General features: G+C 37.2%; 1 protein-coding gene across 2 annotated transcripts in view; it reads left to right on the top strand.

The window, feature by feature from the left end:
* Positions 1 to 13,507, top strand: part of STIM2 (stromal interaction molecule 2) — a gene marked incomplete at its 5' end in the record, with an annotated part of 168,580 nt that overhangs the window by 90,825 nt on the left and 64,248 nt on the right. The window lies entirely within an intron of this gene.

Below are 13,507 nucleotides of genomic sequence, written 5' to 3'. Positions count from 1 at the left end.
AATCCAAATTGGAAAAGAAGAAGTAAAACTGTCACTGTTTGCAGATGACATGATACTATACATAGAGAATCCTAAAGATGCTACCAGTAAACTACTAGAGCCAATCAATGAATTTGGTAAAGTAGCAGGATACAAAATGAACGCACAGAAATCTCTTGCATTCCTATAGACTAATGATGAAACATCTGAAAGAGAAATTAAGGAAACAGTCCCATTTACCATTGCAACAAAAAGAATAAAATACCTAGGAATAAACCTACCTAAGGAGACAAAAGACCTGGATGAAGAAAACTATAAGACACTGATGAAAGAAATTAAAGATTATACAAACAGATGGAGAGATGTACCATGTTCTTAGATTGGAAGAATCAACATTGTGAAAATGACTATACTACCCAAAGCAATCTACAGATTCAGTGCAATCCCGGTCAAACTACCAATGGCATTTTTCACTGAACTAGAACAAAAAAGTTCACAATCTGTGTGGCAACACAAAAGACCGTGAATAGCCAAAGCAATCTTGAGAAAGAAAAACGGAGCTGGAGGAATCAGGACCCCTGACTTCAGACTATTTTACAAAGCTACAGTAATCAAGCCAGTATGGTACTGGCACAAAAACAGAAATATAGATCAATGGAGCAGGATAGAAAGCCCAGAAATAAACCCATGCACATATGGTCACCTTATCTTTGATAAAGAAGGCAAGAATATACAACAGAGAAAAGACAGCCTCTTCAATAAGTGGTGCTGGGAAAACTGGACAACTCCATGTAAAAGAATGAAATTAGAACACTTCCTAACACCATATACAAAAATAAAGTCAAAATGGATTAAAGACCTAAATGTAAGGCCAGAGACTATAAAACTCTTAGAGGAAAACATGGGCAGAACATTCTATGACATAAATCACAGCAATATCCTTTTTATTTTTCTTTTAATTTTTTTTGCGGTACGCGGGCCTCTCACTGCTGTGGCCTCTCCCGCTGCGGAGCACAGGCTCCGGACGCGCAGGCTCAGCGGCCATGGCTCACGGGCCTAGCTGCTCTGCAGCCTGTGGGATCTTCCCGGACCGGGGCACAAGCCCGTGTCCCTTGCATCGGCAAGCGGACTCCCAACCACTGCGCCACCAGGGAAGCCCCTTTTTTAAATTTTTAAAATTTATTTTTAATTTTTTTTTGCGGTACGCGGGCCTCTCACTGTTGTGACCTTCCCGTTGTGGAGCACAGGTTCCAGACGCGCAGGCTCAGAGGCCATGGCTCACGGGCCTAGCCGCTCCGCGGCATGTGGGATCTTCCCAGACCGGGGCACAAACCCGTGTCCCCTGCATCGGCAGGCGGACTCTCAACCACTGCGCCACCAGGGAAGCCCCGCAAGATCCTTTTTGATCCACTTCCTAGAGAAATGGAAATAAAAACAAAAATAAACAAATGGGACCTAATGATACTTAAAAGCTTTTGCACAGCAAAGGAAACCATAAATAAGACGAAAAGACAACCCTCAGAATGGGAGAAAATATTTGCAAACAAAGCAACCGACACAGGGTTAGTCTCCAAAGTACACAAGCAGGTCATGCAGCTCAATATCTAAAAAGCAAACAGCCCAATCCAAAAATGGGCAGAAGACCTAAATAGACATTTCTCCAAAGAAGATATACAGATTGCCAACAAACACATGAAGGGATGGTCAACATCACTAATCATTAGAGAAATGCAAATCAAAACTACAATGAGGTGTCATCTCACACCGGTCAGAATGGCCATCATCAAAAAATCTACGAACAGTAAATGCTGTAGAGTGTGTGGAGAAAAGGGAACCCTCTTGCACTGTTGGTGGGAATGTAAATTGATACAGCCACTATGGAGAAGAGTATGGAGGTTCCTTCAAAAACTAAAAATAGAACTGCATGATCCAGCAATCCCACTACTGGGCATATACCCCGAGAAAACCATAATTCAAAAAGAGTCATGTACCATACTGTCCATTACACCACTTTACAATAGCCAGGACATTGAAGCAACCTAAGTGTCCATTGACAGATGAATGGATAAAGATGTGGCACGTATATACAAATGGAATATTAATCAGCCATAAAAAGAAACGAAATTGAATTATTTGTAGTGAGGTGGATGGACCTAGAGTCTGTCATACAGAGTGAAGTAAGTCAGAAAGAGAGAAACAAATACTGTATGCTAACACATATATATGGAATCTAAAAAAAAAAAAAAAAGGTTCTAACGAACCTATGGGCAGGACAGGAATAAAGACGCAGACGTAGAGAATGGACTTGAGGACACGGGGAGGGGGAAGGGTAATCTGGGATGAAGTGAGAGAGTAGCATTTACATATATACACTACCCAATGTAAAATAGATAGCTAGTGGGAAGCAGCTGCATCACACAGGGAGATCAGCTCAGTGGTTTGTGACCACCTAGAGGGGAGGGATAGGGAGGGTTGGAGGGAGATGCGAGAGGGAGGGAATATGGGGATGTATATATATATACATATAGCTGATTCACTTTGTTATACAGCAGAAACTAACACAACATTGTAAAGCAATTATACTCCAATAAAGATGTTAAAAAAATAGAATGCATTACTTTATACTTCATTTAAGAGTGATAATATGCTGAAGAGCTCAAATTAGTATTCTAAAGTTTATTTTTACTGTTGTGTAATAATCTTTCCCAGTAACTAGTGAAAACAGTTTCTTAATGAAAGTAACAGAACATTCTTCGTAAGTTAACAATCACTGAATGTGTTTTTCTCATTGATTACCCAAATAATATTTCCCCAAACTCTGTGTCTGTTAAGTCTGTGCGTATGTGTACATATGAACTGGTTTGTGAATATGGCTCAGTATAGATTTTAAATCTAACAGTGTATGGAGAATGTTTAAATGACAAAAAGCATGTACTGTGGGGGCAGAGGATATATGGGAACTCTACTTTTCTGCTAAATTTGCCTGTGAACCTAAAACTGTTCCAAAAAATAAAGTCTAAAAAAAATCATGTACTATTTTAGTACTATTAGTACTACTAATACTGTTTGAATTGGAATCCATGGCAGATTTACAAAGTTACAGTGATATCATTTAGTTTTGTGCCAGGAGCCATGTATAAAATTGTTGTATTTGTCTGTGATGTCATTATTTTAAGTTGCACATGCAAAAATCATTTTTCTAATATTAGTATTAAAGTGAAACAAGTAAATGCATTTAATAGAACAAGTATCCCATAAATAGAACTGTCTATGTGTATGATTAGGTTGAACAGTGTAAAAATACTGATATTTGACCATGTTTAATTATATAAAGGTATATTGTAGATCATCGGAGATTTTAAAGTTATTTCCATAAATAGTACTTGGATAACTAAGATTTGGAGAAAAATAAAATTAGATTCTAACCTTTCACCTTACATCAAAAATAAATCAGATTAAAAAATTTAATAAAAGTGAAACCATTCAGGAGTTAAAAGAAAATATAGGTGAATACTTATTAAAAATTACTAGAACTTATGACTAAGAACCTGTCAGTTCCCTTAATTAGTCTGATTAAAACTTGGTTCTTAATATTGGCAAGGCAAAAAGAATATCAGATGGAAGGAACTGTTCAATTGTAGCTCTGGCTTTTATCTCTAGATATTTTTTCTCTCCTTAGGAATGTCTCTCACTGTTTACTGCTGTGATTGCCTGGCAAACGTGTGTGTGTGTGTGTGTGTGTGTGTGTGTGTGTGTGTGTGTATGCACACTTCTGTGTATTTGCACTTCTCTGCACTCTTCTTTTTCCTTTATCTAACTCTAATATGGAAGTATGCCTTTCCTTGAGTTCCCCCAAAGCTGAAACAAATTTTGGATGGCTTCATATCCTTTAGTTTTGATTAAAAGAATATATAGACAATAATATGCAGTTGGATAATTAGTTTATAAAGTCAATTTACCAGTTTGATTTTGTGGTTCCTTATATTTCTAATTCCCTATTTTTCTCTTGCTTTATTTCCCTATGTCAAAAGTCATCTTTGCTTATTACTGGTCATTAAATGAGTGTAGACTTTGGGTAATGAGTGCCGGATGGGGACTGACAAGCTACAGAAGTTTTGTTACTTGAGGATTGTATATTTTAGGATGATTTTGGCTGCAAGTTATATAATATCTGAATTAAAGTAGCTTTACAAGTAGGAGTTTAGCATTTGAAAAGAAATTACCGTAAGTCTGTGACCAAATGGTTTCAAGGTTAGTTCAGAAGCTCAGTGATGTGTAGGACTCTGTGTTAGCTTTTTTTCATTTTCTTGGCTTCCTGCTCATGCTACAAAGCTCCAAGTTTTGTATATCCTCGCATGATAACATCAAGAGTGAGGAGATTGGAGGGCTGTTGTTTTGCCTTTATCTCAGTCTCTCTTTCTTTATCAGAGAGGAGTCCAACACATATTCCCAGATGTAAATTAAGTATGTAATATTTCATAAAAGAAATACAGATGGTTAGTAAACATATATGAGAATTTTAATCTCATTAAGGCTCTGGGAATGCCTGATTTAATTCTGTGTTGTTCTTGGAAATTATCAGACAGTGCCTTGATGAATCTAGCTAACACCTTCCTGCGTTAGGATAGGAGTTAACAGATAGTATGAAAATGTACATCAGAAGCTTTGATTGATTTGTTATAATTTTGTTTTTTAATGTATTAGGCATGTAACAGAGCTTCTAGTCAGCATGAAAAAATATACAAGGTAATCATACTCAGTGAACATAATTTTATTAAGTATCAGATTTATTAAATGTAAGCTCTTTTTTTAAGGATAAATAGACCTTATTTTAAATTTTACCATGGTAGTCCCATAATTTGTTTAATAATTCTCCTAATTATTGGCAGCTTGGGTGTTCTCAAATTTTTATTGTTGGTTAAACGATATTGCAATGAAAGTTCTTGACCTTTTTTATAGTTTTGGGAGTGTTGCTGTAGGATAAATTCTGAAAAGTGGAAATTCTGAGGTAAAAGCAATGAGCATTTAACATTTTAATTGATTTGCTAAAATTATCCTCCAAAAGTGTTGTGCTAGTTTGTACTCCCACAGAGGTATGAATGTGCCATTTCCTACACATCCTGTACAGGCTTTGTGTTTTTTTCCACCAGCTTGAGGTATAATTGACTTACAATAAATTGCATATATTTTTCCCATGTAGTTACATTTCCAGCAATCTTTCTTCTGCTTATAGGGCTTGTTTTTTTTTTTTTGCGGTACACGGGCCTCTCACTGTTGTGGCCTCTCCCGTCACGGAGCACAGGCTCCGGACGCGCAGGCCCTGCGGCCATGGCCCACGGGCCCAGCTGCTCTGCGGCATGTGGGATCCTCCCGGACCAGGGCACGAACCCGCGTCCCCTGCGTCGGCAGGCGGACTCTCAACCACTGCGCCACCAGGGAAGCCCTGCTTATAGGGCTTTAAAAACATTTCTAGTGGTACAGGACTTCTTGTCTGAACAAACTCTTCTGGTGTTTGTATATATGAAAAAGTTTTTATTTTGCCTTCATTTTTGAAAGGTGCTTTTGCTAGGTAAGAATTGTAGGTTAACAAGTTGTTTGTTTTTTTCCCATACTTTAAATATGCTGCTGAAGTATTCCTTGGGTTGTATTGTATATGATGAAAAGTCTGCTGTCCTCCTTTTCTTTCCCCTATACTTAATGTGCCTTTTTTCCCCTCTTCTAGATGCTTTTAAGATAGTCTGTTTATCCCTCATTTAAAGCTGTTTGACTGTCATGTGGATTGGTGTAGTTTGTGTCTCTTGTCTTGAGGTTTATTGATCTTATGGAATCTATAGGGTTCATAGTTTTAATAAAATTTGGAAAAATTATAGCCATCATTTCTTCCAATAAGATTTTTTGTCACTCTTTCTTGGTTCCTCAGGGACTCCAATTACAACTGTGTTAGGCTGCTTGAAGTAGACCCACGGCTCATTATCCAATTTGGATAGTTTTTGTTTTTTTTTTAAATAGAGTTTTTTGGCTGCGTTGGGTCTTAGTTGCTGCGCGCAGGCTTTCTCTCATTGTGGCGAGCAGGGGCTACTCTTTGTTATGGTGTGCGGGCTTCTCATCGTGGTGGCTTCTCTTGTTGCAGAGGACAGGCTCTAGACATGCGGGCTTCAGTAGTTGTGGCATGTGGGCTCAGTAGTTGTGTCTCACTGGCTCTAGAGCGCAGGCTCAGTAGTTGTGGCGCACGGGCTTTGTTGCTCTGTGGTGTGTAGGATCTTCCTGGACCAGGGCTTGAACCCGTGTCCCCTGCATTGGCAGGCTGATTCTTAACCACAGTGCCACCAGGAAAGTCCCTGGATAGTTTCTAATGCTTATTGTATTTAAGTTTGCTAATATTAGTCTGCCATGTTTAATCTGTCATTAATCTCATTTAGTGTATTTTTCATCTCATTCATTGTAGTTTTCATGTTTAGAATTTTGATTTGGGTCTTTAGAAAAGAACTTTAAACATGTCTCAATTAACATGCTTAATATTTACCCTAACTTAAATATCTAGAATATAATTGCAGTAGTTATTTTAATATGTTTATTTACTAATTCTCTCATCTGTGCCATTTTTGGACTGGTTTTAATTGATTTTTATCCTAATTTGAGGTTGTATTTTTCTGTATCTTTGCATGTCTGGTAATTTTTCAGGGGGTGCCAGACATCGTAGATTTTACCTTGTTGGGTGTGGGTATTTCTAGTTATTCCTATAAATGTTCTTAAGCTTTGTTCTAGGACAGGTTTAAGTTACTTGGGAACAGTTTCATCCCTTTGGCTGGTACTTATAAGCTTTTTAGACAAGACCAATGTGGAGCTTAGTCTAAGGTTAATATTCCCTAGTACTGAGGCAAAACCCTTTTTAGTGTTCTACCGGGTGACACACAAATTATGGTTTTCTACTCTGTTTTGTAGGAATAAGCACCATTCCCTGCCCTGTGAAATCTTCAGGGATTGTTTTCACTAATTCTTTTGCATGTCTTTTTTCTTTGGCTTGCTGTAGCTTCCTTGCATGCATGAGCTGATCGGTAGTCAGCTAAAGACTCAAGGCACTCTTTCTAGATATCCAGGCTTCTCCCTCTGTGCAGCTTACTCTTCTCTGGTACTTAGTCCTGTATTCTCTACCCTCCCTTAGTCTCCTCAGCCTTTCAGTTCCATCTCTTCAACTCAGGACTGCCAGTCTCTGCCTGGGTTCTCTCTTCCTGCACCTTGTTCTGGAAGTTCTCTCCAGGAACTAATTTAGGGCAGCCATAGGGCATACTTTGTTTGTTTCCTGTCTCTCAGAGATCACTGTAATTTGTTGCCTAGTGTTCAATGTCTTGAAAGCTGGTGTTCCTTACATTTTGTATGGGTTTTCAGTTGTTTTGGGGGAGGATGGTACATCTGGTCTCTATAATTTCATCTGTGGCTGGAAATGTAAGTTCTGACTTACTAAATTTTCGCCAAAAAAAACAGAAGGAGATTTTTTTTTTGTTATGTCTTGAATGCTTATCACTACTTAAAGTGAAATTTCACATATTTGTGTTAAATTTGAGTGACTTACTTTATATATATTACTGATGTTATGCTGATTGGATATAAGTTTAATTTATGTGATCTTACGAGTATTGATCACACACAAATTCATGGATAGCAGAAAGACATGTATGTAGGTATTTGGGTGTTCAGAGTTCTGGAATCTGAGACCAAATCCTAATGGTAGGTTTTGGCAGAGGAAACTAAGGCCAAAACTTGACTTTGGTCTATCTCTAGTTGGCACGGTACCTACCTGTTTTAACTCAAGTATGTATTTTCACCATATATTTGTAAAGCTATGCTCTCTTTTTTATCATTATAACTTTGTGAGATATCTTTTACCTTTTATTTTCCAAATGAGAACACAGAAGGTAAGTCATTTTGACTCTTTTGTGTTCTTTTTAATGACAGTACAGTGCTATTTTTCTTTTTTAAACTAGTGGGCAGACTGATGGAATCATGGGTAATTTTGTTAGAGATTTTTGGATTATGATCAATAATAATCTTGAAGAATAACCATGATATAGGTCATGCATTGGTTTCTGTAAAACAAATGGCAGGCCGACTTCAGTTGATAAAAACATTGTGTTTTACAAGTTTCTTTGTAAATTAGTTGTTTGACTCTGACCATGGGTCATCTCTCTGTCTATTAACTGATCCATCAATTGCACCAGTGTCATAAATAATGGTTAAGTTCTACAATTAGCTTAAAAAAGGCTATGGTCTAGCTTAAATGGTGTTGACAGTAATTGTGGAACCAGTTGAACCCTGAGCTGTTCAGAGAACAGGATCCTAAGGAGGTCATCATTGGATTTATTATTGCAGGTAAACTGGGGATTGACTGGTGGTTTTTTGATGTTGGAAGCTCAGGGAATGGGATTAAGGGCTGAAATGGTACTATGGCAACACTGCAAGGAGTTACCCTGGTGGGAGGTGGAGCAGAAATGTAAAGTTATGCTTGTATTAAAATGGAGAAACTATCCAAATCAGCCTGAATTTTTCATTAAGCGTATACTTTAGATGTTTGAATTTAGGATCTGAAGAAAATTTTTTCAGATGTTAAATAATTATACTGTTTTTTTTCATTCTTAACTTTCGTGAAAACATATACCAGTTTGCCTGTGTTCTCTTGTGTTTTTGTCATCATCCATCTTAGATGGTAAGATCAAAGTTATTAAAACAAGGAATGTGTTAGTATACTAGAAGTAGCTCACACTTTTGAGTGTTTACTATATACCGGGCACTGTTCTTTACACATCATATGAAATAAATTAATTTTCACAACCCTTTGACGTATGACTTTTATTACCATTTTGCTGATGAGAAAACAGGAGCACAGAGCATAAAGTAATTTACTTAAGGTCATTTGACAAATAGTAGATTTGGGATACCTGTGTGGTCTGGAGACTGGATCTGTGTTCTCAGTCACTGTGCTGTTTGTTTTAACAATTTTGGAATGACGAGAGAAACATAGGCAGCTCATGCTTAATTGTTAATGTTATCATTTCTGAGAGTTTGGGAATCAATTTTTACAGAGTATCCAGGTTAGGATGATGGTGAAGAACTTACGTTTTAGAATTATTTAGAATTTACTTTCACTATTAGCTCTTCTAAATAGCTATATACAAAATAGAATAAATTGTTAACCCTCTCATTGCCTTAGCTTTTTCATTTTTAAAAGTTGAGATTAACAGTAGTTACCTTTCTTGTTAGGCATTCTTTCCCCTCTGAAGCATTATGCTAAGCTATTTTAGTATTATTTTCAAGACAGGAAGACCCTGGAATTGTTTTCAAGGAACGCATCTGCTTTGACTGACTCACATATCAGACCTTGGATGATAGGTGTTGTTTTGATGACAGGTGTCCTTTGGGAAAGTCTCTGCTTACATTGTCAGTGAAAAGACTGTGGTTTTCCTCTCCATCTCTGTGTTACGTATTTTGTTTCAGAATATGTGAAATGGTACTTTAAGAGTATTGGGCAATCTTTTCTTCATAAATGTCTAAGTTCCCCAAAATGTGTATTAAACCTACCAATATAGTTGGGGTGAAACTCATTTATTTAGGTTTTAAACTTCAGCAGTAATAACATTGATATATAAAAACCAATTATTTTGGTTCGAAACATTTTTATTGTCTAATACTTCTGTGCACTATGAACGCATTTTTAATTTAAACTTTTTCATAACCATATGTAATGGGCAATTTTATTTTCCTCACTGTACAGAGGAGAAATATGAGGCTAGAGAGAACGTAAGTAGTGAAGTCAGATTTTGAATACAGTCTGTCGCTTCCAGAGTCTGAGTGCTTAACTGTGATGATAAATCACCTCTCCTGGGTTTTGAGGTCTTAAAATTGTGTATTTAAAAATAAAAGAGGAAAGACAGATTTATCATTGTTACATCATGGCAATCAGGACAAGAATTGTATAGCCCAGGCCTCCGGAGTAACTGAGACTGGAAAGTCATTGGGAACCGAGGCAGTTCTGTTGCTGTATCTTTCTGTGTGCTCACTCCTATCTCTTTTATTATTTTCTCTTTCTGCATATTGGCTTCCTCCATTCTCCTCACCACCTGGCCCACCTTGACTGCTCATAAAATGGTACCTTCAACACAAGTGTCTTTACTACCTTGAAAATCCAGAACCTTGGCCAAGTGACGCAGCTTTTCATGATCTGATTTGTAGTTTCCTGTGAGATAGAATTTTGTCATCCTGGTCAGGCTCTGGATTATTTTCTTCTGGGTCGAGTGTCTGTCCTTTGGTCACATAGCTGTGGCGGGGGTGATAGGTTGAGGGAGGGGACACATTCAGGGATCTACACTAATGTTGGTAGGTAGTTCTCAGGGAAAGAGGTAGAGGCTGAATAGAGTCCCAAAATATGTCTATATTAATATGTATCAGATTTTATTAAGCAGTATCATAAAAATACACAATACAAATATCAGTACAAATGCAATAAATAGCATAAAAATAAAACAATAAAAGTAAATACAACAAAATAATGCACAAATACAAAATATAAATACAAATATAAAATGCAAAATAATATGTATGTTACAGGTACAAGGAACTGAAATCAGTCTTTCAAAAGGTGACTTCCTGTAAGGTTGTGACAGTCAAGGAAAGACTGATGAACTGTTCTCAATTGAAGGAGACTAAAGGGACATGTGGACTAAATTTAACACATGGTCCTAGATTGAATCCTTTTGCTACAAAGAATATCATTGGGGCAACTGCACATACGGAATGTGTTCTGTGGATTAAATAGTAGGGAATATAGAGTATCAGTGTTAATTTCCTAATTTTTGTGGTCATACCATCACTATATAGGATGACATCATGTTTATAGGAAAACATGCTGAATTATTCAGTGATAATGGGACAACATGCCTGCAACTTATTCCCAAGTGATTCAGCTGGGGGGAAAAAGCTTTTTGTTTATTCTGCAGCCTTTGAAAATATTTCAAAATAAAAAGTAAAAAAGAAAAAAAACTAACTTCTTTAAACTGGATATGTAATTTCTTTAATGGTACCAGAAGAATTTATATAAAAGAATCCTCTGGGTAAATGTTTTTGAAAAGAATATTCAATAGTCATTCATTTATTGAGCATTCCTTTATTTGTATTGTCAGTGCAGACTTTCCTGCAGTAGGTTTGCATAATTGGATATGTTTACTAAGGAACTCTACATTGTTTGCTGTACGTTATTTGAAGATTTACTTCATGGGATTTCAGATTCTATTTTCAGATTTCTTAATTCACAGATTTTAATGAATAAGAAGTATTTATAATTTGCTCATGCATTTTCAGTTATTGGTGACTCTTTTTAAAATTTCTCTACTAGCCTCCCCCATTTCTAAAATCTACAATTTCCTGTGAAGTTATAAAGTGTGAGCAGTCAGAATTGTCTGCTCCTTTGTAGGATATTGGGAAAATGGTTTAATGGAAGCTAATGGTTTGTATTGTATTTGGTTTAAGTATTTTCCAACTCAGTGTCAACATAAAGTAATTCTAATTATGGTGCTTTCTAGTCATATTTTATGATCAAAATGTTGAAGATATATTAGATATAGAGTATACTTTTGTTATATGAATATACTTTTGTTTTATTTTGAGGGTTATATTTTATTTTATTTTATTTATTTATTTTTTTTGTGCTATGCGGGCCTCTCACTGTTGGGGCCTCTCCCGTTGCGGAGCACAGGCTCCGGACGCGCAGGCTCAGCGGCCATGGCTCATGGGCCTAGCCACTCTGCGGCATGTGGGATCTTCCCAGACTGGGGCACAAACCCGTGTCCCCTGCATCGGCAGGCGGACTCTCAACCACTGCGCCACCAGGGAAGCCCTCGAGGGTCATATTTTAAAACAGAAGTATGTATTAATTTTTGAATGATAATTCCAGAGAAAACATAATTCAGTGTATTTATTCAGTTTACGCTCAACTTTCTTAGGAGTCAGTTCTTTTATAGCAGATGTACTATAGATATCTTTATAAGCTTTTTAAATTGTCTTTTTTATATTTTAATTATTTTGTTAAGCACATATTTTGATAGATATCTATACACTTATTCTAGGCTTTCTAGAGTAATTCAGTAGCTAGAAAGCCACACCTAGTTTATATATGGTAATTAGCTTTATTTTCTGAAATATGTTGATCCTAAAGCCACAGAACTCTACTTCTGGGCTCTTTGTGTTCACGTGGTAAAAAGAATTTCCTAGGACATTGTTTTTTTAATGTGTCACATAAATGAAACAGTTGCCATTTGTTCCAACTGACTGGACCATTTCCAAGACAGGCTTCCTCTCTGCTCTGTCAATCATCATGTTTTTCATTCTAGAATTTCTCTCTAACTCTTGGATCTCTTCCAAGATAGGGGCAATTTCTGAGCATCTCAGTGGCAGATATTTTCCAGGTATATCTACAGGTTTCAAAAAATGTCAGTCAGAAGAGGAAGAGGGATGGGCAGAAATAGGGAAATAGAAAATGGGAAATAGAAATAGACAGGAGGAGTGGAGGCAGTGAGGCAGGTCCCTTTAAAAATAACTTTAAAAAAGGACATTTAGGGGCTTCCCTGGTGGCCCAGTGGTTGAGAATCTGCCTGCCAGTGCAGGGGACACGGGTTCGAGCACTGGTCCAGGAAGATCCCACATGCTGCGGAGCAACGAAGCCCGTGCGCCACAACTGCTGAGCCTGTGCTCTAGAGCCCACGAGCAACAACTACTGAAGCCTGTGCACCTAGAGCCAGTGCTTCACAACAAGAGAAGCCACCGAAATGAGAAGCCTGTGCACCACAGCGAAGAGTAACCCCCGCTCGCCGCAACTAGAGAAAGTCAGTGCACAGCAGCGAAGACCCAACACAGCCAAAAATAAATAAATTTAAAAAAAAGGGGGGGCATTTAGGAAAAAAAAGAGTAAGGCATTGTTTAGAACAATATAATATACAAGTGCTAAAGTGGGCCTTCTAGATTAGTGCTTTCCAGATTACCTCTATGGTGAAGAACCAGATATTTTGTTACCAGTTCATTATGGATAGGACCTACATGGCAAGTAAATTTACCTCATGCTTGGGGTCAAATTCCTTGAAAGCATTGTCTAATTGCTATAAAGGTTTCTAAATTCTGAAATTTCTTCATTTCTGTGTATATTCTACACCAGTGTCAGTTTGCTGACTGACACTAGTCTGCTGACCACATGCAGAGTAGTGGTTTTTCCTAAAACTTTGTTTCTTCATTTGTACCCAAGGTTATTTAGCTTAGAAAAGTGAAATGATTTTCTCTATATTTCTCTACAGCTATTAAAGTTTTCTTTTTTAGTTTCAGTAGAGAACAGCTCTACTCAAAAGTAAAATTTGGTCTTTTGTTTGAGGGTGATGTTCATTGTCAGTATATAAAAGTCAGAAAAATATGCCTCTAGAGTTTGGAGCTCTAAGAGATTTCTACTTTCTGCATTATGGATTTCTGAAATAAGCTTTTGTATGATCTTATAATT

This window comes from Grampus griseus, assembly GCF_964374135.1.
Source record: "Grampus griseus genome assembly, chromosome: 4".
NCBI classification, from domain to species: domain Eukaryota; kingdom Metazoa; phylum Chordata; class Mammalia; order Artiodactyla; family Delphinidae; genus Grampus; species Grampus griseus.
The sequence above is the reverse complement of the archived record's forward strand: the minus strand, read 5'-3'. Positions and strand labels throughout refer to the sequence as shown.